This window comes from Drosophila pseudoobscura, chromosome X (genome assembly GCF_009870125.1).
Source record: "Drosophila pseudoobscura strain MV-25-SWS-2005 chromosome X, UCI_Dpse_MV25, whole genome shotgun sequence".
NCBI lineage: Eukaryota > Metazoa > Arthropoda > Insecta > Diptera > Drosophilidae > Drosophila > Drosophila pseudoobscura.
Window position 1 is genome coordinate 30,081,294 of NC_046683.1, and position 25,248 is coordinate 30,106,541.

Sequence of the window (25,248 nt, forward strand, 5' to 3'; positions counted from 1 at the left end):
GTACCAAAAAATTATTACAAATGTAGAGGACATATATTGAAAGTATGTAGAGTCAAAAAATAATGAAACCCTAACGAAAGGGAAGGTAGATATAGCAAAGTTACGATCAGGGGAGGAAGAACTTTGAACTTGGAACTTTGAAGGAAGACATAGAGCCCTAAATTGCCAATAGCATAGAAAAGTTATCTGAGGGTATCGACAGAATAGTGGAAATCCTGAAGACGTATTTAGATCAAACCACGCAGAGGTTAGATCGGGCTAAACTGAGTGAGCGTAGAATGAGAAAGGAAAAAATTGAGTTTCTCAGTAAAAAACTGAGCTTAAAAATTGAGGAGTTTTATCATAGCTATGAGACAAACGACAGCTTCGACGATCATATCGGCGATTTGGAATCTGACATTCAAAGCATCCTCGAATTAAGGATGCAAACCGTACCTGAGGAAAACAGCGTGGATAGTAAAGGGGCAACGATAAAAAAAGAAGATATCGATTTGCCTGGTCCTCCGAAACTAGAAGTACCCACATTGTCGGGCGAAGAAAAAGAGTGGCATGGCTTTTCACAAATATTTTGTGAATTAATTCATAACATGGATAGTCTGAGTACATCTCTAAAATTCAATTATCTACAAACCGCGATAAAGGGTGAAGCACGGAGGTGGTAGCCTACCTTTTAACTGCGCCGCTGGAGAATTATAATGCCGCTTGGGAATTGCTGACCAAGCGGTATGAAAATAAGCGAAACATTTTTTCGGATCAGCTGAATCGATTACTAGACTTACCAATGCTAGATCACGATTCAGCGAAACATAATAAATGGTTTTCTGATTCTATTAATGAGTCAATACATTTAATCAAATTAAAGTCACAAGTAACAGAAGAAGTTGATGTGATTTTCGCGCACATTGTGTTGAAAAAATTCAACAAAGATACCTTACAATTATATGAAAGTCATATAAAAAGGACAAAAGAGATCCAAGCATTGCCAGATGTAATGGAATTTTTAGAACAACGGTACACTTCTCTTTACACGTCGCAGGATAAAGAGTGGTAACCGTTGAAAAAAGTAGTGCAATATGGTAAAATAAAAGAAAATTGTCCGTTATGTAAAATGGCAGGACATACCATAATTCACTTCTATAAGTTTAAGGGAATGAGTCCGATAGATAGAGGCCAGTTTATTAAAAAACAGCGCCTTTGCACAAAATGCTATAGGAATGATATGTATATCTCAAATTTTATGTGGGATTTGTAAACAACCTCAGCATACGATGCTCCATATTCCCTACGAAAAGAGGGAAAATGTTAACACTTGCTTGACAAAAGAACAAGCGTTCTTAGCCACAGCACTTTTAAAAGTAAGGGCAAGGAATGGTGGCTATCAAAACCTTGGAGCTCTCATTGATTGTGGGTCGCAATGTACCATAATTTCAGAAGAAGCTGCGCAAATATTAAACTTAGTACGAAAAAGAGCGAACACCGAGGTAAGTGGAGTGTCATCTACAGACTCTTGCACTTCAAAGTACAAAGTTACTTTATCGGTAAAAACTCGTGATTATAATAAAGGTCCTCTAAATATTGAAGCAATTATTCTTCCGAAATTGATGAAAGCTTTACCATTAAAGTCTTTCAATATTGATAAAACTAAGTGGCAAGATTATGTGTTGGCAGACCCTAACTTTAACAAACCAAGTAGGGTAGATGTAATAATTGGGATAGATTTGTATACCCATATTTTAAAAGACGGAGTAGTAAAAATAGACGGACTACTTGGACAAAATACAGAATTCGGATGGATTATATCCGGTTGCACCAAATCAAAAGGTGATCAATTTATTGTGGCGACAACAATTGAAGTTGGGGACTTAGAGCGGTTCTGGGAATTGGAAGGTGAAAAGAATGACGTAGAAGAAGATGTGTGCGAGGAGCATTTCTTGGAAACAACAAGAAGAGATGAGAATGGTAGGTGTGTGGTTAAAATACCATTTAAAAAAGAAAAGGATCTAGGAGATTCAAAACCCCAAGCTATAGCGCGATTTTATAGTTTAGAAAGAAAGCTCAGCAATAATAAATCATTAAAAGAAAATTATGTAAAGTTCATGCATGAATATAAAAACTTAGGACATATGGTAGAGTCCAAAGAAGATGGGAAATATTATTTACCCCATCAAGGAGTCATAAGAGATTCCAGTCTAACGACAAAGCTGAGGGTGGTTTTCGATGCTTCACCAAAAACCACAAACAATAAAAGTTTAAATGATATCATGTGGGTTGGACCAAGGGTCCAAAAAGATATCTTCGATTTTATGGTGAAATGGCGTAAATGGCCATTTGTAATATCTGCGGACATTGAAAAAATGTACCGGCAAATTAATGTTGATAAAGACGATCAACAATATTTGCATATAATTTGGAGAGAGTATCCAAAAGAAAAGTTAAAAGATTATAAACTTACAACCTTTACGTACGGTACAGCTTCAGCACCCTACTTAGCAACCAGGGTGCTTGTTGCAATAGCAGATAATTGCAAAAATCAAGCAATTAGGGAAATCATAAAGAATGATTTTTATATGGACGACCTGATGACAGGTGCCGACACGATACTGGATGCTAAAAAGCATGTAAAGGAAGTTACCCGGGAGTTTAATAAGGTTGGGTTTAACTTAAGAAAGTGGGTAACAAATATTCCAGAAATTATAGAAGGCATTAGAGATGACCAAGAGAATAAAGTATTAACCATTGAGGAGAATGAATCCGTCAAAACATTAAGACTCCAATGGGAACCGGTTAAAGACGAGTTTAGGTTCGATTTCCATTATGAACCAATTAGGAAAAATAACAAGAGAATAGTGTTATCTACCTTAGCCAAGATGTAAGACCACTTAGGCTGGTTGTCTCCAGTGTCACTTGTCGGAAAATTGTTTATTCAAAAACTTTGGCTAGCTTTGAATTATCAGAACAGTATACTCGGGAATGGAATTCTTTTAAAGATAGTGTGGGGAACCGCGGTTCCAACAGGCCGAATTCGAACGAAGCACAGCCGGATAAGGCTGTGGAACGGCCGGATAAAGGCTGATGGCTGGCCGGATACGGCGAAGGTCAGTCCGGATACCCGCGGATATCCGGATGCGGCGAAGAGGGCAAGGACCACCGAGAGGAGAAAAATCTAGTGCAGATCATTGCCGTGTGTACCGAGAAAAAATTAACTACTCTGTGTAACTGTGTAAACAAAATCTAGTGTAGATCATTGCCGTTATACTAAGTAAATCAAAAAATATATATTCAATAAAATTTATACATATATATACATATATACGTACCACTGTGCAAAAAATGTAGTGAAGATCATTGCCGTGTGTACCAAATAAAAATTTTAATTAATCTGTGTAACTGTGCGAACATCTAGCGTAGATCATTGCCGTTATACTAACTAAAACATTAAATAAAGAGTGTTATTATGCGGACATCAAGTGCGATCACCGCAAGTCAAAAAAAAAAAAAAAAAGAGAAAGGGAGAAGAGGAATGTATATGCAACAAAATATATACATACATATAGTTAAATATGCGATACTGCAGTTTACGTTTTAAAAAAGATTTTATTCTTTCACTTAAACTTAGTGCACATTAATTAGTTATTTCCCCGACGATGACTGATGTCCGATGTCTTGAATGGAATTAACTTTTGTTGAATTAACCGACGGTGTCGCGATTGACGTTTGTCTTGAACAGAACTGATCTGCCTTCTTAAATGTAGACTATTTATATCATGATGCTCGGCTTGGGATTCGGATTTGGATTCGGAGGCGTTGGCTTCGACTTCGGTTCGGAGATGGAGTACGTGACTCGATCGATATGTGGGAAAGGCGGCTTTTGATGAAAGGCATCCGCTGCGTATGATCGGTGTTGCATTACTTGGGGGTGGCTGAGAATAGGGCCTCTGATTGGTCAGCTACGATGGCGTGGTTCTTGAGAATCGATTAGTAATTGATCTCTGAAGAGTGGCGTGATTCTAGTGCGGCTGGATTTTAGTGCGGCTGGATTCTAGTGCGGCATCTATTGTTTTATGTTCCACTTCTAGCTTGGGGTGTTTGTTTACATTGCCTGCAATCGGCTACGCGTGGTCCATTTCGAGCGTTAGATTGTTTATGGGGTTTCGAAGCTGAGAGTGTCGGATTGTTTATAGTATTGTGGGTGCAGGGTAATAGACATAGACAAGGGTATGCGGAGCATGGACTGTAGATATGTCACTATATACATGTGTTGCTGTGTATAGTAATAATAAAAATTAAAAAGAATCTACAAACACAGCCAGAGCGGCGCAATATATGAAATAAGAGATTGAAGTCAACCCCAGCGTCCGTCCCATATGTACGAACGAGTGGCGGATACAAAATATCCACCACTCATTTTTTTTTTGTCTTTTTCCTATTTTCAAAGTACATGGTGGAGCGATCAAGTTACACGTTCCTCCACAGCCGCCACAATAAAGACCAACAAATAAACGAATAAACAAAACTGCTAATAAAAAAAAGAGAAGAAAAAAAAACACAGCATATCACTTTATACCAAAACAACATTGCGCACCACAAAAATCGGTGGCGAAAAAAAAAACTTTTCTATACCCTTTATTAACATGCCACTGGGTCCACGCAAATATACATTATAAACGATACACTAACCACATATATTACAGACTTCAACAATTTTAAACAAATTCCCTCAAAAAGGGGAACGACAAACAAGTAAAATAAATTGTTGTACACATTTTACCACTTTACACTTTTACTCTATTTAAGAATTCATATACAAAAAAAATATAATATAATAATATAATATATATTAATATACATACAGAACAATATATACACAATACACACAATATATATACACGATACACACAGTAATATACACACAATACACACATTAATATATACACAAATAAGTTAAGTTCCCATTTCCCATTTGAACTAATGCTAAGTAAAGGAAAGTCAAATTTTTAATACTAGTACTCTCTTTCGCAAATGTCTAAGAGTAACATAGTCAGCAAGACCAAGTCTAGACTAGGCCTTAGGAGCAGCACAAGCTTACCAGAAATAAGGGAAGGTGCAGAACCCCCACGGACAGTAACAATGACGGACTCTGGTAACGTAACCAACCAGTCTAGAAGCAGTAGCCCTGCAGTGGGGTTAGCGGCTAACCTAGAAACTGCTAGCACGTCCCTCAACACTTCCATCAGCATGACCCTTAACCCGACCGATATACTGGCTTTCGTGAAGCAACTACCGACTTTCGACGGAACCCCCGGTACCCTAGACAGGTTCATCACCAGCGTAGAGGAGGTCATTATGCTAATTAGGGGGACAGACCAGACACCGTATGGGCAATTGCTACTACGGACAATTCGGAACAAAATTTCAGGGAGAGCGGACCAAGCGCTAAGCAATCTTGGTACCAAACTCGAATGGGACAATATCAAACTGAATCTAAACCGCATGTACGGTTGCAAGAAAACAGAACCCATAATCATCCGAGAAATCCAAAATCTTCCTAATAACTTGCCATTGGGGAAACTTTTCTTCGAAATCACGAAGCTAAGGAGCCAACTGTTGAACCTTGCCCCCACTAATGGCCACCAGTTGGAAAGCACAAGTGCGGCGGATAAGAAAACCTTTTACGACGGAATATGTCTCCACGCATTCTTAGTGGGGCTCCGTGACCCCCTCAAAATCATGATCAGAACTAGGAACCCAGCTACCATCGAGGAGGCATACGAATGGTGCCAAGCCGAAAGAAGCTTATATTATCAGGGGGAGAGCAGGGCACAAAGTACCGGTAACAACGTAAATAGAACTAGACCATATGAAAGAAACCCCAACCAAACTTATAACACACCCAATCCTAGATGGAACAATAATTCCTCCAACTCCCCGAACTCTAACCCATTTAGACAGCAGCAGAACCAAAATCAGAATCGCCAACAGACCAGGCAAAACCCACAAAAATACCAGAATCATAACAATTCCGGGCAGCAGCAACGCCCCAACTTCCATAACATAGATAACGACGAAAAAAACAACATTAATGACGACCCAAATTTTCGGCAAGAAGCCTCGACAAACCAGTCGGTTACGTAAATAGGAAGACCCATGGGTCCACACTTCCGTATATTCTCCTAAACCCGTTCAACACCAAATCTCCCTTAAAATTCATGATAGACACCGGCTCTACCTTTTCATTTATTGACCCAAGTTTTGCCAAGGAGCATAGTATCCTGGAATTAGGTGATAAAATCACCATTACAACAGTTCTACAGAGCTACACTATAGAGAATAAAATTGTTCTCCCCATGCCGGCCGAATTAAACGAACCTGGCAACCTAAGCCTACTACTTTTTAAATTCCACCCATATTTCAATGGCCTCTTGGGCATGGACTTTTTAACAGCCCACAAAGTAAAAATATACATGGAAAAATTTAAATTTGAAACACCACACGCTACCCTCGACATCTTCACCGAGATTAATTGGGCATCGGACTTCCTTCTAATACAATCACAAACCATAACCCGGGTCAAACCTCCAGCTGACCTCAATAAGGGAGACTTTTTCTGCAATTCGGCAGAAATCGACACTAACCTTTCTATTTCGGGAGGCCTATACACAGCCACGGACAGTACTAGTTTTCTCGAGATAACCAATAACTCGGACACGGAACAAACATTCCACTTGGACCAGCCGTTAGAGGTAACCCCCTTTGATGAAGAACATTATGAGCAAGTACGTAGCATTGCGTTACGGTCGAAACCCCTCTGCGAAAACGCACAGTTTCTTGAATTTTTTCAAACCAGCCACCTAAATACGGAGGAAACGAAAGGATTACGGAAAGTTTGCATAAACTTCCGTGATCTTTTCTATGACGATGCTTCGCCTTTGACCTTCTCTAACACAGTCAAGCACTGTATCCATATATTCATAAAGAGGAAGTTCGAAAACAAATCACGAAAATGTTAGAACAAAACATTATAAAAAATATTTATTCCCCTTGGGGAGCACCTGTCTGGGTGGTCCCAAAGAAGTCCGATTCCCCGGATAAAAAGAAATGGAGATTGGTAATCGATTTTAGAAAGCTAATCGATAAAACCATTGCGGACAAATATCCCATACCCAACATAAATGACATCCTAGATAACATAGGCAGGGCCAAATACTTCAAGTGGATTTCAAGTGGATTTCATCAAATTGAAATGAACCGCAAAGACATGTCCATGCTGTTTTGGAGTCTCAGTCGAAGGAGGGCATTACGAATTTACAAGAATGCCCTTCGGATTGAGAAATGCTCCTGCCACCTTCCAAAGAGTAATGGACAATGTATTGGCAGAGCTAATAGGGGATATCTGTCTAGTATATCTTGACGATATCATAATGCTAACCTAAAAATACAACTAACCAAGTCGAACTTTCTTAGGAAAGAAATAGACTTTTTAGGACACATAGTTACCCAAGAAGGCGTGAGACCAAACCCGGACAAGATAAAAGCCATAAAAGACTTTCCCTGTCCAAAAACCACCAGACAAATCAAATCCTTTTTAGGGTTGCTAGGGTATTACAGGAAATTCATCAGGGACTTCGCTAAGCTTACGAAACCGATAACAAAACAGCTCAAAGGGGGCAAATCGGTCGTAATCGATTCAGAGTTCCGACAAGCGTTTGAACTTTGCAAAACGCTACTAACTAACGACCCTATATTACAGTACCCGGATTTCGAAAAAACATTCACCCTTACAACTGACGCGAGTAACTTTGCTATAGGGGCCGTGCTCTCCCAAGGCCCAGATAACGCAGATAAACCAGTTTGTTTTGCTAGTAGGACCCTGACAGACGCAGAAACCCGGTATTCCACGATAGAAAAGGAAATGCTAGCTATAGTTTGGGCGGTAAAGTACTTCCGCCCATACCTATATGGGAAGAAGTTCAGAATTGTCACAGATCACAAGCCCCTAGTTTGGTTAGGCAATTTCAAGGGTCAGAACCCAAAGCTCCTTCGCTGGAAAATAACACTTTCCGAGTATGACTACGAAATAGTCTACAGGAAAGGTTCACAGAACGTTGTAGCAGATGCACTAAGTAGAATAGAGCCAAATATCTGCGTAAACGATTCCAGCCCCACAGTAACCCCTAGTATACCAACCATCAATAGCCCGTTGAACCAGTTCTCTATCCAAGCGATATTTAAAATCAACCCGAAAGCTTCATGCGTGAAAACGGTTCCGTTCACCCACATAGTTCGTAGAGTTATCTCCGAACCTTCTTTTACGTTAGAAAAAACCTCTACTATATTGAAAACCTTACTCATACCCAACAAGACTTTGGCAATCCACACTACCGACGAAATATTCAACAGTATAGAGATATCGTATTCTAAATATTTTTCGGATAGCAACATTTACAAGATTTGTAGATGCTTAATTTTCCTTGCGGAACCAGCAAACCCAGGCGAGACTAAAGAATTAATCAAAACGTACCACACGAAAAATAACCACAGGGGGATCGATGAGGCATACGAACACCTGAAAAGGGAGTTCTACATACCTCAATTGATAAACGAAATTTCAGAAATAATCCGAAATTGCGAGGTATGCCTCACCCTTAAATATGATAGGCAACCACAAAAACCGCCTTTCGTTTTACCCGAAATACCGAACGGACCATTAGATATCATTCACACAGACATCTATACGATCAACAATAATTACAACCTGACAATTATTGATAAATTCTCTAAATTTGCACAAGCCTACCCACTAACAAACAGAAACTCTGTTAGCGTCACAAAAGCATTCAAAGACTTTATGAGCCATTTCGGCTTACCCAAAAAGATAATACTCGACCAAGGTGCCGAATTTGCGGGAGCTGTTTTCAAAAACTTCCTTCAACAGTACAGTATCGAGCTGCATATAACTTCCTTCCAACAATCAAGCAGCAATTCGACAGTCGAACGCTTACACTCAACACTAACAGAAATCTATAGAATAATCCTCAATAAGAGGAAAGAATTGAAATTGACACAAGACCATAACGAAATCCTCGACGAAACCATAATAACTTACAACAATGCCATCCACAGCAGTACCAACTTGACACCTTTCGAACTATTCAGTGGACGAACACACATTTTCGATAAAACAATACAATTTAATAACGAACATGAATACTTGACAAAACTTAACGAATTCAAAACTACACTTTACCCAGCAGTCAAGCTAAACATGGAAAACCAGAACAGAAAAAGCGAATGAATCTAGGATAGAGGCCCCCACCGTACCAACGGGTAATCTAATATTTAGGAAGGAAAATAGGAGAAACAAATTAACACCGCGTTTCAGCACACATAAAGCCTTAGTAGACAACGGGATAACCTTACGAACAGCAAAGAAACAGAAATTACACAAACAAAAGATAAGGAAATTAACCAAAACAATCACAAACACGTAAAACAAAAAAAAAACAAAAAAATAATACAAACAAAAAAAAACACAAAAACACTAAAGTAAAAGTTTACACCATGCATTAACTACCCCTTAAACTAAACTCTTACAGACTAACGCTAGGGTATGCACAACGACTTTTGCTCGACGTCTTGGATAAGGACCAGCCGTTAATAAAGGTCAACCTGGGACCGGCTAGAGTAGTAAATTCATTTAAAACTATAAACCCCGTCATCCACTTAAATGATTACGAAGTAACAGCAGAAAAACTTATCAAAGTAATCGATAACTTACCTAACGACAACGAATTCTCTGACCTAAAACTAACATTGCATGAAAAGATTCAGCAGGTGTTAGAAAGATTGAGCACCTTACTCCCGCGTAACAGACCGAGGAGGGGATTGATTAACGGACTAGGTAGCATAGTGAAGATCGTTTCAGGCAATATGGATGCCGACGATGAGACAAAAATAACCAACAATTTCGCAAATATTAACAAAAATTTAGAGCTCAGCCAGAAATTTAGGAAAGAGACACTAACATCGAACAAGAAGCGATAAGTAATTTCATAAACACTTACCAAAATAAAATCTCTAAAGAACTAGATTCAGAACAACACACTATACAACTTATACAATATATCAATCGAATAACTTATAGTATAGACATATTATATAATCACCTAAGCAACATAGCGGAGAGCCTGCTATTCACCAAATTAAAATGAATCCCAAAATATATCTTAAATTCAGAGGAGATTCAAAAAATTAAACAATTACTGTCACAACAAAATATTACAATAGAATTAGACCATGATATGTATAATGTACTTTCACTGGAATCAACAACAGTAAACAAAACTCTAACTTTTAAAATTAAAATACTATCACAGGAACAATACCAATTGTACCGATTAATACCCTTACCGTTCAACAACACAAAATTTGTAATTCTCCCACAATACATTATTAGAAATAAGCTAGAAATAAAGATTTTAAATTCACCTTGTATTAAACTGGGCAAATTGCATGTATGTGAAAACGCGACAGCACCGACAAATCCAGACTGCCTAATCAACCTACTCAACAATAACAAAGCGACTTGCAATATCATCAACGGCGGAAACCAACCGCGAATATTCGTACCAATAAAGGGTCTACTACTAATCTTCAACACCAAAAATGTAAATATTACGTCCGATTGCATGTCAGACAAGACGTTCAGCGGCTCCATGGTCATCCACTACGAGAACTGCTCAATCTCCGCGGACGGCATCAAATACGTCGACGCTGCCACCACCATAGCAGACAAAATTAAGATCAACATGCCACATATTCAAAACTTATCGACACTAACCTCAAATAAGGAATTGAGCCTCAAAGACTTACACCTAAACGATCTGGAGAACAGCCTGGAGGTTATCCGACTAAGAGACCAAGCAACTGCACACTTGACAGCCGTTTATGTGCTCATCGGAATCCTGCTTATAGCCACAACCCTCGTATGGATCTTCAAACGCAGAACAATAACTTTCACACCCGCCAGCCTGGACTCCGCTGTAACTCCTGCCACGGCTTCGTTGGCAATACCCTCATTGTGGCCATCGTTCCAAGTTAAGGGGGGAGGAGTTACCGATAACGGTACCGCGACACCCCCACCTAAACCCCCTCGGGCCATGGCAATGTTCCACTGAACGACTATGTCGTTCAACCCGAACATTGTAATGTCCAGCTCAACACTTTGACCACTTTGATTGTTGCAACATTCTACATACCGCGGCAGAAACAACCGCCTACACATCTTAACATAAACAACATCGAAACTGGAACCCGACATCCGGCATAATGCCGACTCGGCGGTTTCACATACGCTAGCCCGTTGCAACATTTTATACTTATATATGCCTTATGTACTAAACTCAAAGCCTCTGCGAAGGCTTCCTTGGAATATAATTAATAAAGACAGAACTCTTCAATTTTGAACTCGAAACCGAACAGTCATACTTTATTCAAACTCAAACACCAATCTTTGGAAAAGACAGAAATATAAACCCATACAAGAACAACCAGGACCATCTACAAGAAGAAGACGTGCTCTTTACAACTGGCGCTCCAAAATGACGATTTGCCCAGCGTACCGGCCCAAGATCATCAAGAAGCGCACCAAGCACTTCATCCGTCACCAGTCAGATCGTTATGCCAAGTTGTCGCAGAAATGGCGCAAGCCTAAGGGTATTGACAACAGAGTGCGTCGTCGCCCAACATCGGTTACGGCTCCAACAAGCGTACCCGTCATATGCTGCCCACTGGCTTCAAGAAATTCCTGGTGCACAATGTGCGAGAGCTGGAGGTCCTGCTTATGTAGAACCGCGTCTACTGCGGTGAGATCGCTCACGCCGTCTCCTCAAAGAAGCGCAAGGAAATCGTCGAGCGCGCCAAGCAGCTGTCGATCCGTCTAACGAATCCCAACGGACGTCTGCGTTCTCAAGAGAACGAGTAACCTTAAGATTGAAATGCTCTTTGTCGAGTTATTGTAACGTGGTCGGAATAAAAAATTTGAAACGTTAAAAGTGAAAAAAAAGAAGGACGAACTGGTAACTCGCGCGCACATTGAAACCCCGCCGAAACGTAAGAGTGATACCCGGTACGGTTCGAAGAAGTGCAGTGAAGTGAATACAGAAACAGGAAGACAGGCCCCGCCTGCCCCCAGAGTGAGTCTAAGTTAAGATGTGATCCACATTTACCGGCGGAAGCTAAGAGGAGAGTGCGAGACGTGGAGTGCGGATTTGAGTGGCGGGCTAAAGCAATAGCTGAGGTCAAATTGCCCCATTCATTAGCCTCAACGCTGCCACACCCGACGAGAGCCCGCGCGTGGTGAAGATCCGTAGCTAAGTAAAATTGACATATCTAGCCCTAAGTCCTAATATAAATATGAATAAAGCGAAATTAGATTAAAGAAGAGCAAGGTTTTATTATTTATCGTTGGGGGCAACAATAAAAATACGTTGCAACGAATCTGCCGACCGATGAGCGAGCCCAGCAAACCCAAGCGGCCTAAAAAGTAGGTCCGTCACAACTGGCGCGAATAGTAGCACAAAGGGAGGAGAGATATAGACGAGAGAATGGGGAAGGGACAATGGATCCACCGGTTGAGAAAGGAGGAGCTTGTCCAATGCGGACACGCCTTCGGCGTGCGGCTGGAGGGCACAGTGAACGAGATGAGAAGAACATTCAAGGAGTGGATGAGGGAACACGAGGATGAGTCAGAGTGGGCTGACCTGATTGAGGTATGGGAGTGTCGGGCGAACAGGTCCTCGCCGACACTCCGGGCGGACGACAAACAGGCCGCGTACGAGCACCTGGCACCCCCACCCGGAGCAGCCGCGGCGTCGCTGTGGAGGTCCCCCGTCGAAATACAACGAGAATTGATCGCGAGTCTCTCAGTGCCGATACCGGAATGCTCGCACACAGGGACGCCTAGCAGGTCCCGCCACCAAGGAAAGGATCGAAGCCGAGAGGCCGAAAGGGGGAGAACCGAACCAGCCACCATACGGCCGGCACACCTGGACTACGCTAGAGTGGCGAAACAGGTGAGAGAGTGGTCGTTCCGTTTCGACGGGTCGACGAAGCCTCTCGAGTTCTTGGAGCAGGTCGAGTGGTCCGCCGAGACGTACGGTCTGGATCCGTATCTAATCCCAAGGGCGATGCCAGAGCTGCTAAAGGGGCGGGCGCTGATTTGGTTCGGGGCGAGCCATTCAAACAGTATATGGTAGAGATGCAGACACTTATGCGACCCCTGAAATGTCCCCAAGAGGAGCAAACGGAGCTGATTCGTGAGAATAGCATGCCCGATCTGAGAGTGTATATGATGCCGCACCGGTGCAGGGATCTCGACACCATGATGGAATTGGCCGACGAGTTCGAGGCGTTGGAGAGGGACCGCCTAGAGTTCCAACGGGAGAATCCAACCGTTAAAGCCCGGGCAGCGAATCCCTTCCACAAGCCGGCCGAGACGACGGCATGTCGACGGTGCAAAGATGGCCCTCTGGAAGGAGCAGCACGGGAGGAACGGGGAGCGCGTGTCCGGATGCCGACACCGACCAACGGCAATATCGAGAATGGATATTTCAAGAATCCGGCCCAGGCGTGCCGGAGGTGTGGGAGTGCGGATCATTGGAGCCGGGAGTGCAACGCCCGACCCCTCACCTATTGCTGGAGATGCGGAAAAGTGGGCATCTCGGTATGGCAGTGCTGCAGGAAGACGGGAAACGCCCCGCGACCCACGCCGCGGAGGGCCGTGCCAGGGTCGTAAGAAACGGTCCCTCAAGCCTAGTCGGTAGGCGGACCAGCGAGAAGGAGCAGTTATCCGCAGTAGTGGAGGTCGCGGGGATGGAGTTGCAAGCCACGGTGGATACAGGAGCTACCAGCAGTTTCGTGAGCCGCGAGCTGGCGGACCGACTAAAGGGTGAAGGCCGGGAGGCGGCGGCAGGGAAAAAGGTGAGGTTGGCGGATGGCCATAGCCAGGAGGTCACGTGCCAGATTGAAACGAAGGGGAACAAGGAGATCCCAATGGTTTTACTCGTATTGCCGGGTGTGATTGATGAGTTGGTTTTGGGATGGGATTTTCTCCGCGCGGTCGGTGCAGTGGTGACCTGTGCAGGGCACAGGGTGGGGATCCCTGCTCAAGATCGGGAACGAGGAGACCTGGAAGAAAGACTGTCCGTGGCGAAGGCCGAAGCTGGGGACACGGCTCCGGAGTCCGACAACAAAACGGACACGACCCTAAGAGTGGCCGCCAGAGAGGTGTCCGCGGGCATGAGGCAGGATGAGGGGGCGAGGAAAGAACCAGTGGAGGAATTCTTGGCCCGAGAGTTGGAGGCGTTTTCCAAAATCGAGGGGGTGTCTAATGTGGCGGTGCACACAATCACCATGAATGACCCGCAACCGATTAAGCAAAGATATTACCCGAAGAACCCCAAAATGCTGGCCGAGATTAACCAGAAAGTGGACGAACTACTAGAAATGGGATGCATAGAGCCGTCAAAGAGCCTTTACAGTTCGCCTATAGTGATGGTAAAAAAGAAAAATGGCAAGTGGAGATTGTGCGTGGACTTTCGTCAAGTAAACGCGAGATCAATAAAGGACGCGTACCCAATGCCCAGGATCGACTACATACTCGATCAACTGCGGGAAGCGAGATTCATCAGTAGCCTGGATCTGAAGGACGGATATTGGCAGACCCCCCTAGCAGAGAGCAGCCGGCCGATCACGGCGTTCACGGTGCCCGGAAAGAGTTTATACCAATGGAAGGTGATGCCGTTTGGGTTACACTTCGCGTCGGCCACCTTTCAACGGGCGTTAGACCAAGTGATTGGGCCAGAAATTATGCCGCACGCGTTCCCGTACCAGGATGACATAGTGGTCATCGGACGAACGGAGGAAGAACACCGAAGAAACCTGAAAGAGGTGTTTCGACGGCTGCGCATGGCTAACCTGCGGCTGAACGCAGACAAGTGCGAGTTCTTTAGAAAAGAGCTGCGGTAACTGGGCCACAAGGTGACCGGCGAGGGGATATGTCCAGACCCCGAGAAAGTCGCAGCCATAGCCGAACTGAAACCGCCGACAAATATCAAGGAGCTGAAACAGAACTTGGGAGTGGCCTCATGGTACCGGCGGTTCGTGCCCGACTTCGCCACCCTCGTACAGCCACTCACTGGGCTCCTCAAGAAGAAGACGGAATGGGTCTGGACACAGGAACGGCAGGAAGCGTTCGAAGAGATAAAAAGGCGACTAGTGGCGGACCCCGTGCTGGCGTGCCCCGATTTCTCGAAGAAGTTCATCCTGCAGACGGACGCCAGTGATTACGGGCTAGGTGCGATTCTCACGCAGGAGACGGAAAGGGGCGAACGGGTGAAATCGTATGCTAGCAGGACGCTAAACAGACACGAAAGAAACTATTCGGCGACCGAAAAAGAATGTCTAGCCATTGTGTGGGCCATCCGCCGGTTGAGGCCATACTTGGAAGGATATCGCTTCGAGGTGGTCACGTACCACATGGCTTTGAAGTGGCTAAATAGCATAGAAAGTCGGGGAGAGTGGCGAGATGGGCATTAGAGCTACAGCAGTACGACTTTGAAGTACAGGAAAGGACAGCTCAATGTGGTAGCCGACGCACTTTCCCGACAACCGTTGGAGGAACGATGCCGTCGGATAGGACATGAGGAGGGAACACAACCAGTGAGCGAGCCGCCCTGCAAGTGGTTAGAGGGCATGGTAGATCAGAAAGGAATCTCCGAAGTACCCCGACTTTGTGGAGAAGGGGGGAAACTTGTATCGGCACGTTCCTCACAGGGCAGGGAGCGAAGAGGTCGTCTCGTGGAAACTATGTGTGCCGAAAGATGCCCGGGAAAGGGTTTTAAAGGAAAGCCACGATAGCCCGGAAGCAGCCCAAGCCGGCGGAAGGAGAACCGCGGCATGGGTGGCGGCAAGGTATTACTGGCGTACGCCCAGCCATAGGCCTCCCCATTATACTTTGCAATCCTGCAAGGGGGGGGGGGGGAGGATGTTCAGGCCAGCAGTAAACAATTTCCGCGCACTGTGCCAACTCCGTGCGCCCCGGTCCCAACTCGCTCTCGCGCGCTCGGAGGGGCGCTCGGAGGGGCGCTCGGAGGGGCGCTCGGAGGGGCGCTCGGATCCACAATCCACGATCCACTCGGCGCTCACGGCACAGTCTAAGTTTGCCTTGGCTGCAAGCAGACTGACCCGCTTCGACCAGAAGCTCAGCGCTCCAGATGCTAGCACACCAACCCGCTCGCTTTCCCAAGTCCATCGAGAACAACTCCGAAGCCTGTGGGCAAAGGTGGACGCGGAGTTCGCGGCCTGTTTGGTGACGATGGCGGAAGAGGATCCAGAGGGTGTAGCTGATGTCCAAGAGATGTACGATGACTGCTACGCAGTCTACGCGCAATGCCTGGCCGAACTGAACGATCAGCTCGAGCCCCCGACTGTCCCTCACACGCCGCAACTGGCCGTTCAAGTGCCGACTCCCGGCGGTTGCCACCACCCCTCCATGTGACACTGAAGTTTTCAGTGGGGACTACCAGCAGTGGCCCACGTTCCGAGACTTGTTCACCGCCATCTACATAGAAAACCCAAGGTTGGCTCCAGTGGAGAAACTGTTCCACCTCAACAAAAAGACCAGCGGTGAAGCCCACGACATAGTGGCACAGGCTCCACTTACGAACGAGTGTTTCGCGTCCGCATGGAACGCCCTCCGTGAGCGTTTCCAAAACAAGAGGCTGATACTCAAGGCCCAGCTGAAGATCCTTTTCAGTCTGCCCCAAATCCGTACCGAGTCAGAAGCAGCGGTTAAAGGAGCTCCACAGGGCCGTCCACAAGTGCCTCACGACACTCACCCATTCCGAGGTCTCCACAGACAGCGTTTTCGCTGACGGAGTGTTAGTGTACCTCATTTCCGCTAAGCTGCCAAAGACGACCTTAGAGCTTTGGGAGCAATCCACACAAGTCCGTTGACTTGACGAGTTGAGTTGAGTTGACGCACAAGTCCGAAATTCCCACCTGGCACGCCATGGACAAGTTCCTGGCGGAGCGGTACCTGTCTCTCGAAGTAACCGAGGACGACCATCAAGGCATGGAGACTCAGGCCCACTCCACGGCGAGCATACGCACTTCAGACAATTCGAGAAGCAATCCTTATCCTAGGAGTTTCCACTCGTTCGAGACCACAGTGAATCAAACGAGGAGCACGTGTGATCTCTGCTCCAAAGAGTATCATCCAATCCGTTTATGCCCTTACTTCCTTCAAATGCCCGCTGACGATCGCTCCGACTACATTAAGCAAAAGCAGCTTTGTTTGAACTGCTTTGCAAGGGGCCACCAGATACGAGCATGCCAAAGCGCCCACAATTGCATAATTTGTGGAGACCTGCACCATACGCTTCTACACCGTAGCAATCCAGCAAACTCCAGCGAGGCGATTTCCACAACGGTACAAAATTCCTCAGCGTAGCCCGAGCTACATCTACCAGAACCAAGTGTGCAAACTACAAGTTCGTCCGAAGCCCAGCCAAACGTTCAGTCGTATTTCGCCTCCGGCACGAGTGCTGTCCTCCTAGGCACGGCCATCGTTAATATTTGCCACCTGGGAAAAACTTTCCACGCCCGCGCTCTGATCGACTCTGGCTCAGAGGCGACGTTCATTACAGAACGTCTTGTGGACATGATCAAATTGCCATTACAACGTATCCAGGCACAGGTCTCCGGCATAAATAATGCCGTATCCGATCAGTCAAAGAAGCTCTGCAGTTTTTCCATTCGTTCTCCGACTAAGCCGGGCTTACAACTAAATGCCACAGCCTACGTTATTCCGGAATTAGCCGCGAATATTCCATCGCATCCGATCTCGCAAGGGTTCTTGAGAGACCTGCCGAACCTCTCATGGGCGGATCCGACCTTCTATGAGAGTTCACAAATAGATGTCCTGATTGGAGCGGATATCCTTCCGTCTATTCAGTTAAGTTGCTCACTGACCAACATCTGTGGCTTTCTCCTCGGGCAGGAGACCATTTTCGGCTGGGTACTCACAGGTCCAGTGCCTCAGGTGATGAATCAAATCTCATCGTTCTCGAGTCAAATTTCCAGACGACCTATCACACAGGTAGAAGACTCGGGGTCTTTTTACGACAGCAACTTCCTTCCAGCTCCCTCCGCAGAAGTTCTCGAACGGTCTCCTGACCGACGGAAATATTTCCAAAATATGCACTGTATGAAAGCTCTACGCTCCGGTCCGAATTCAAGCCTGAACTCGAAGGTGAATCCGTCCTTAGATCAACATAGCCTCACCAGACTATGTAACCGGGCGGCAATTTCCAATGTCTTAAATGTTCCTCTCACCCGTTCCAAGATCGTTACTAATGTGTCTTCGACGCCTTTATTTCAACTTAGTTCTCCGCACCCAGATATGGCCCCACGTCCCCGCGCCAACCGCTCCTACCGTTGGCGAATCTGCAAAGGAGTCCATCCGCTACGGACCTACCACCAATTTCTTCTCCTGAGCCCCGAAGAGAGACTCCGAGCTGTCCTTATCAACCAGTATTGCGGGAACTGCCTGGCTCACCAACACTCCGGCAAGAACAGCCACACGCTACTCCACGTACCCACGTCTCGTCGTCCAGCCCGCTAAGCCTCGGGAGCATCGTCGCCATCTAAATCAAACCATGCCAAACGCCGCCCTCGTCGTCCAGCCTGCTCAGCCGCGACTGTACCGTCGCCATCTACATCGGCTCACGACGAACGACACAATCGTCTCCCCGCGAGCCGCCCCGTCGTAGGACACACGGCGCCATCCACAGATTCCTCAAGAGCAACCCCCGTTTTGCGCATCCTCACGCCTATCCGACCGTGGAGCGACACTGAGTCGACGTCCTTGTCAAGTCCAGAGCGTTTTTTTTTTGGATGAATCGGGTCTAAGACGCTTTTCCTCGCTCTACAGCATCACTACCGTCAGGTCATACCTGCTGTAATGAGATATAAGATGAGCATGGATTCCTTTCGGTTGTATGGCAGTTCTGTTCCAGCTTACCGCTGTTGAGTAGAGAAGGTTGATATTTGAGGACTATAGTCAGGCCATAGGGCGGCTTGCTGCAATCCAATCAGCAGGCCTTTTTGCTCTTGTGGAGGTTGAGCTGCAGCACCCTTAGCGTCATGGGTGGCTAACTGATCCTTACTCGACGTGTTGAATATAATTGTCAGGTCACCGTCTTCCTCTTCCTCCGAGTCGTCCAGCGCAAGACCCTGGGCGGCCTCCACTATGGTCTCCAGACCTAGGTCCTTCTCGACCTCGCCTGCCTGGAGGGTGTGCGCATCTTTGTCCTCGCGGTGGTGCTTTTTCAGCCGTAGGTAGACGCTACCTACGCCCCACGCCTTCTTCCCGAACTTGGGATACAGAATGTTACTGCCTCATTGCTGATCTGGAGGATCACATGCTGGCCCTCTTCGTTGGGTAATGTGCTACCAGCGTGTAGAACCCTCCAGCCTGCCGTTGGCACGTCGGGATTCTATCTCTGCAGCAGCTTCAGTGCTCGCTCCCCTTGGCCAGTAATGGGGAAGAGCACGTTCACCTTTGGTATGGACGGTATCAGCTCCCTATCTACCACCTTCAGCTTGGCCCCCTCCCACAGAGCTTCCAGTTGCGGCACCTTCTGCACCAGCAACTGCCCCGTTGGGTCGTCGTTGCATTTGAGGATCTTGACCCCGTTCATGCATCCCGCTCCATTGAACGTGGGCATTGGAGCGCTGGGGTCCTCCTCCATTCGCGAGATGAGTGACTGAACGAGCTGCGCGTGGACTAACTTCTAACTTATACTAACGTGGACTAACTTCTTGATCTTCTTCTTGTGTCGACAGCGGCACCCGAGCGGCTCACCCTGCAACGCGTCGTTTTTGTGGCAGTAGTATTACAACTGACATGATCTTCTCCCGCCGGGCCCGAAGGTCACCCCAGGGGCACCAAACCATAGCGTTTAATGCCTGCCCGCCAGGCATCTCTAGCCATGGCCCTGTTTCAGTTCCACCGACTTAAGATCGGGAAGACGCTGGACCATTGCCTTAGGTAGACACTGCATTACCCCGGACAGAGCAAGCGACAGTGCAGTGTCCATTGCCCAGCCGGCACCTTCGTGGAGGGTTCAGCTAGAGCGTTTTTGCCAGCTGATAGCATTGAGCATTAAGAATTGAAAAGTTTGACCAAGCTATTACATAGCGAGAGTGAGAAGTAGGAGAACCAACTTCTTTAAATTTTGTATAAAGTCTTGATTTTAAGATTTTCAGACTGGAAAACTCTTTGGCAAATCAAGGGGGCTTTCCAGATCTAATCGGACAAGAACCAATAAATGTGCCAAAAGCATTGTAAAAAATGTGTGTGCCTTTTATGACATCAGTGCACAAGTACAAAACGGACCAATCAAAATCTCTAATAAGGTTATTAAGCTTCGCAAACTCGGCTTTACGAAAGTAAGTTAAGTTAAGTAAGATTTTAAGTTTTTTAGACTGTAAAATTCTTTGGTAAACCAAGGGGGCTTTCAAGATCTAATCGGACAAGAATCAAAAAAGTTTCTGAGAGCATTGTAGAACCATTGCACAATTTATGATATCAGAGCAGAAGTTAAAAACGGACCAATAAAAATTCCTTGTGAGGTTATTAAGCTTCGCAAACTTTGCTTTACGAAAGCAGCGGACACGTTCAGGTAGCGACACTTGGAAAGTAGGATGGTAGGCGTCTTCAGGTATAGTGAGCGGAGGGGCTCGGCTAACATCATCGTGACTTAGGCACTAGGTTACCAGACTCGTTTACCGAAGACCAAACAGATCCTGGCATGTTGAAGTCACCAAGAACTATCATATGATCTTTATTTGATAGCGAGGAAGAAACAGCAGTTGAAGCGGACAAATGCAGCTTATAAATAAAGATATCCGAAGAAGGTGAAATATAAACGTGCAAGAAATGAATATAGCGAAAGCGGGAAGAATCAGGTTTACACACAGGAATTCCAGTTCCGGCTGAACCTGGACTGTGAAGTATTCCGACGTGAAGATAGAGTCCACTGCAATCAGAACCCCTTCTGCACGTCGAGACGAACGGTCCTTTATAAAAGTTGTGTACCGACCTGCCAAAACCTCGGAACTAAGAATGTCCGGCTTTAACCAGGTTTCAGTAAACGAAATAACGTGGGAAGCAAATGCAATACTTCTCACGCAATGCAATACGGAAAAGAATGCGAAGCATACTACGTAAGCCTCTAACATTCTGATACGTTACTAAAAGAGAAGTTAGTTGGTGGAAGCAAAGCGGGAAGTTGGGGACGAGGAAGTAGAGGTTGATGTTGGTGCACTGGAATGATTTGTAAGAGTTTTGGGGGGCCTATTCTTCTTCTTAGCCTTAAACTCCTTCACCACCAAATGCCCCGGCCAAAATTTGGCGGAGCAAATGGTGTCATATTGAGTTGGAGGGATGATTATCTTAAATGAGGCTATCTCCCTGGCATACTAGAAGTTAAATTTCTCCACCTTTAAGCCCACGGCTTTTATTTTGCTTTGAAAAAAGCAATTACATCATTAGATGTGAGGTCAGGGGCCAGCCGTGAAACAAAAACTTGTCGTTTTGGTGGGACTCCCACCAGTGGTTTGGCCACCACAGACGTAGTACCTGTGGTGGCAATATCCGGAGGTCCAGAACGTCTATTTACTGGTGGGATCGGAATAGACGGTACAGCTAGCGAGCTTGCGGACACGGACGCTGCAGACGTACATGGCTGCACGTTCTCCTAAGCGATGTGTTCAAACATGAACATATTATTGTACACATTCCCTAATTTATCAAAAAAATGGATCACTAAAGAAATTACATAAAGTAGATAAGATCTGTAGCCCATTAAAAGATACTACAACAAAACAGAAGTGGGAAAAACACTTAACTAATGCATTCTTAAAATAACACTAATCTAAGCATGTCCTTTCTTGGACGTTGACATGCAATGACTGCATCTTTCAAGAGCCGATGCAGCTACTGCACCGTCAAGTGGCCCGTGTGAAATCAGCAGAAGGCTGTTACGCGCGGATCCCAGGAAAAACGCAGCCCTCCTCCCGCCCAACCGACCGAGGGGCGCTGCCGCATGACGCACGGTGCGTAGCCGAACCGAACGCGAACATGCAAGAAAGATAGCTGTTAGACTAACATTTGAGGAAAATCAGCACTAAACTCACTAAGAAACTAAGCATGCAATCAAAATACACATACCACAACAGTTACTAATTAATCGAAAGGTGTGTAAGGATTAATAATTTAATAAGAGGAAGAGAATTAGTATTGGATATAATATGGTAGAGGGAATTATAATCCGAGCATAAGACCCTAAACGGTTCATGCAACGAATAATTCGATCTACAAAGTGGAAGGAACAACGGTATAAAATTTCTAGTCAGTCTAACAGGAATCGTGAAGTTTATGCGGCTCAACAGATCAGGGCTGTCTATGTCACCCCTGATCAAGTTGTGCATAAATATCACACCAAGCATTTTTCTACGGTTAACTAAGGATGGGAGGTTTACTAATAGTAGTGTACTAGAGTAAGATGGGAGTCTTACACCCGCATCCCAGTTAAGGCCCCGCAGAGCAAAGAGTAAAAGTTTTTCTGTACTGATTCTATACGGTCCTGGTGTACTTTGTACTGAGGGCACCATACACAGGAGCCGTATTCTAAGATCGGACAAACAAGCGAGGTATAGAGAGCCTTTGTTATATAGGGGTCGTCAAATTCCTTTGACCACCTCTTTATAAACCCAAGCACGCCCATGGCCTTATTTACCATGGTAGAAATGTGTTCGGAAAACTTTAGCTTGGGGTCTAACATAACACCCAGATCATCCACCAGGGTAATTCTCTCAAGAGAACCCCCAAATAGGGTGTATGGAGCCAACAAAGGGCTAGAACGATGAAATGTCATAACTTTGCATTTCGAGGCATTAAGGTGTAACAAGTTTGCACAACACCATGACTGAAAGCTATTGAGATCGGATTGCAAGCGAGAATGAAATGAAATGTCCTTGTACTGGACACAGAGTTTAACATCATCCGCATACATAAGTACTCGAGAGTATGTTAATACTGAAGGCAAGTCATTAATAAAGAGTGTGAAGAGTAAGGGGCCTAGATGGCTGCCCTGTGGTACTCCCGAAGAAACCTTTACTGGTAAAGAGAGGGAGTTTTTGAAGAGGACTCTTTGAGACCTAGAACAAAGATAGCTAGAAATCCATCTCAGGAGGTTGGGCGGAAACCCTAAAAGGTCAAGTTTATGTGCTTAAAGGGAATGGTTTACAGAGTCGAATGCTTTACTAAAGTCGGTGTAAATAACATCCGTCTGTAAGTTACCTTGAAAGCCTTTAATAATGAAAGAGGTAAACTCTAACAAGTTCGTGGTGGTTGCTCGCCGTCATATAAATCCATGCTGAGTTGGAGATATACGTGACTTGCAGAGATGTTGCAAGTGCGGAGTTAAAACCTTCTCAAACAATTTGGGAATAGCGGATAACTTTGCTATACCTCTATAATTTTTTGCATCAGACTTGCTACCTTTTTTATGGAGAGGAATTATAAACGATTCCTTCCAGATTGGGGGGAAGCAAGAGGAATCAATGGACAGGGTGAATAGTTTAAACAATGGTCCACACAGAGCCTCGGCGCAGTACCTGCGTACACAACCTATAACCCCGTCTGGACCCGGTGAAAACACCGGCTTAACTAGTCGTAGATCTTGAAGTAGGGAATATTCATTTAACAAGGGACTGAAAATGCCGTTCGACCTCTGTAATCCGTATGGGTACGGTTGACCAGAGGAGCGTTCCTCAGAATAGGTGGTTTGGAAAAACTGGGAAAAAAGATCGGCAATGTCCTGATCTTTGTTTGCCGACGTATTACAAAATGATAGCGAGGATGGGTGTGCGGACGTTCTACGCTTACTGTTTACGAAGCTGAAAAAGAGTTTTTCTAATGAATTACCGAAAACTTTGGGTGGCTGTAATTTAAATTATTTATTCGGCGTGGCGAAAAATTGATACGCTCGATCTAGTTCAAGGTAGGCGAACAACTATATTTTCTTCACAATTCAAATCTCTTACTCTAGCTAACCTACGGTGGCAAAGCGGGGCGAATTCGCCAAGAGCGAGAGAGCGAGCTTTTATTGCGCTCCCGCTTTGCCCTAGCCTAACTTACACTAGACTTCATAATTTAAATCAATAACTAATAATCGCCGCCATGGATGGAAGGTCACGCAACACCGGCCTCGTTGAACGCCTGCATCGGCTTCAGCATATTGGGAGCGGCGCTAATTTGTGTATGGCCCGCCAAAAACCGCTCCAGTGCTAGTCATTATTTCGACGACCCTGACCATGCCGTCCTCTCCTGCGTGCGTGGCGATGACCCTCCCCACGAGCCACTCCTGAGGCGGTAGATTGTCCTCGGCCACGATGACGAGGTCTCCTCCTCGAGGTTCGGTTGCTGCTGGTGGCATTTGCCCCGAATTTGCAGCCCCAGGACATATTCGCGGGACCATCGCTGCCAAAACGCTTGCCTGACTGACGAGACAAGTCGCCATCGCCGCAAGCAACTGAGACTCTCCTGGTCCGGAGTCCGCAGTGCTGGGGGGGGAGATGAGCGCCGCCTGTCAGCAGGTGCCCGGGTGTTAGGGCCTCGCCGTCGCTTGGATCTTGGCTGATGGCTCCCAGCGGCCTCGAGTTCATTATGGCCTCGATGCCGACGAGGACTGTGGCGAGCTCTTCGGCGGTTAGGAGCGCGCTGCCTACCGCCCGTAGGAGTAGGCTCTTGGCAGTTTTTACACCTGCCTCCCATAGCCCTCCCATGTGAGGAGCTCGCGGCGGTATGAACGCAAATTCGCATCCGTTTTTTGACGCGAAGTCGCGAATTGTGTCTCCCTGCTCCTTGAGCCTGATCCGCAGAGCGCTGAGATGGCGGCTCGCTCCGACGAAGTTTGTCCCGTTGACGCAATGAACGGGGACATGCTCGGCGCCCGACGAACCTTTGAAAAGCCAACAAAAAACAATCAGTGGTTAGATCGGAAGCTATTTCTAGGTGAACCGCCTTGGACGCAAAACAAACAAAAAGCGCAATGTATGACTTGTGGGGGCCTTCCGCGAATTTTCAATGTCGTGTGCACTGGTCCACAAAAATCAACGCCG

At 45.8% G+C, this 25,248-nt stretch overlaps 1 pseudogene; it reads left to right on the plus strand.

Moving 5' to 3' along the window:
- The first annotated feature begins 11,560 nt into the window (after positions 1-11,560).
- On the plus strand, positions 11,561-12,061 carry LOC6899715 (60S ribosomal protein L32-like; annotated as a pseudogene).
- Positions 12,062-25,248: the final 13,187 nt, after the last annotated feature.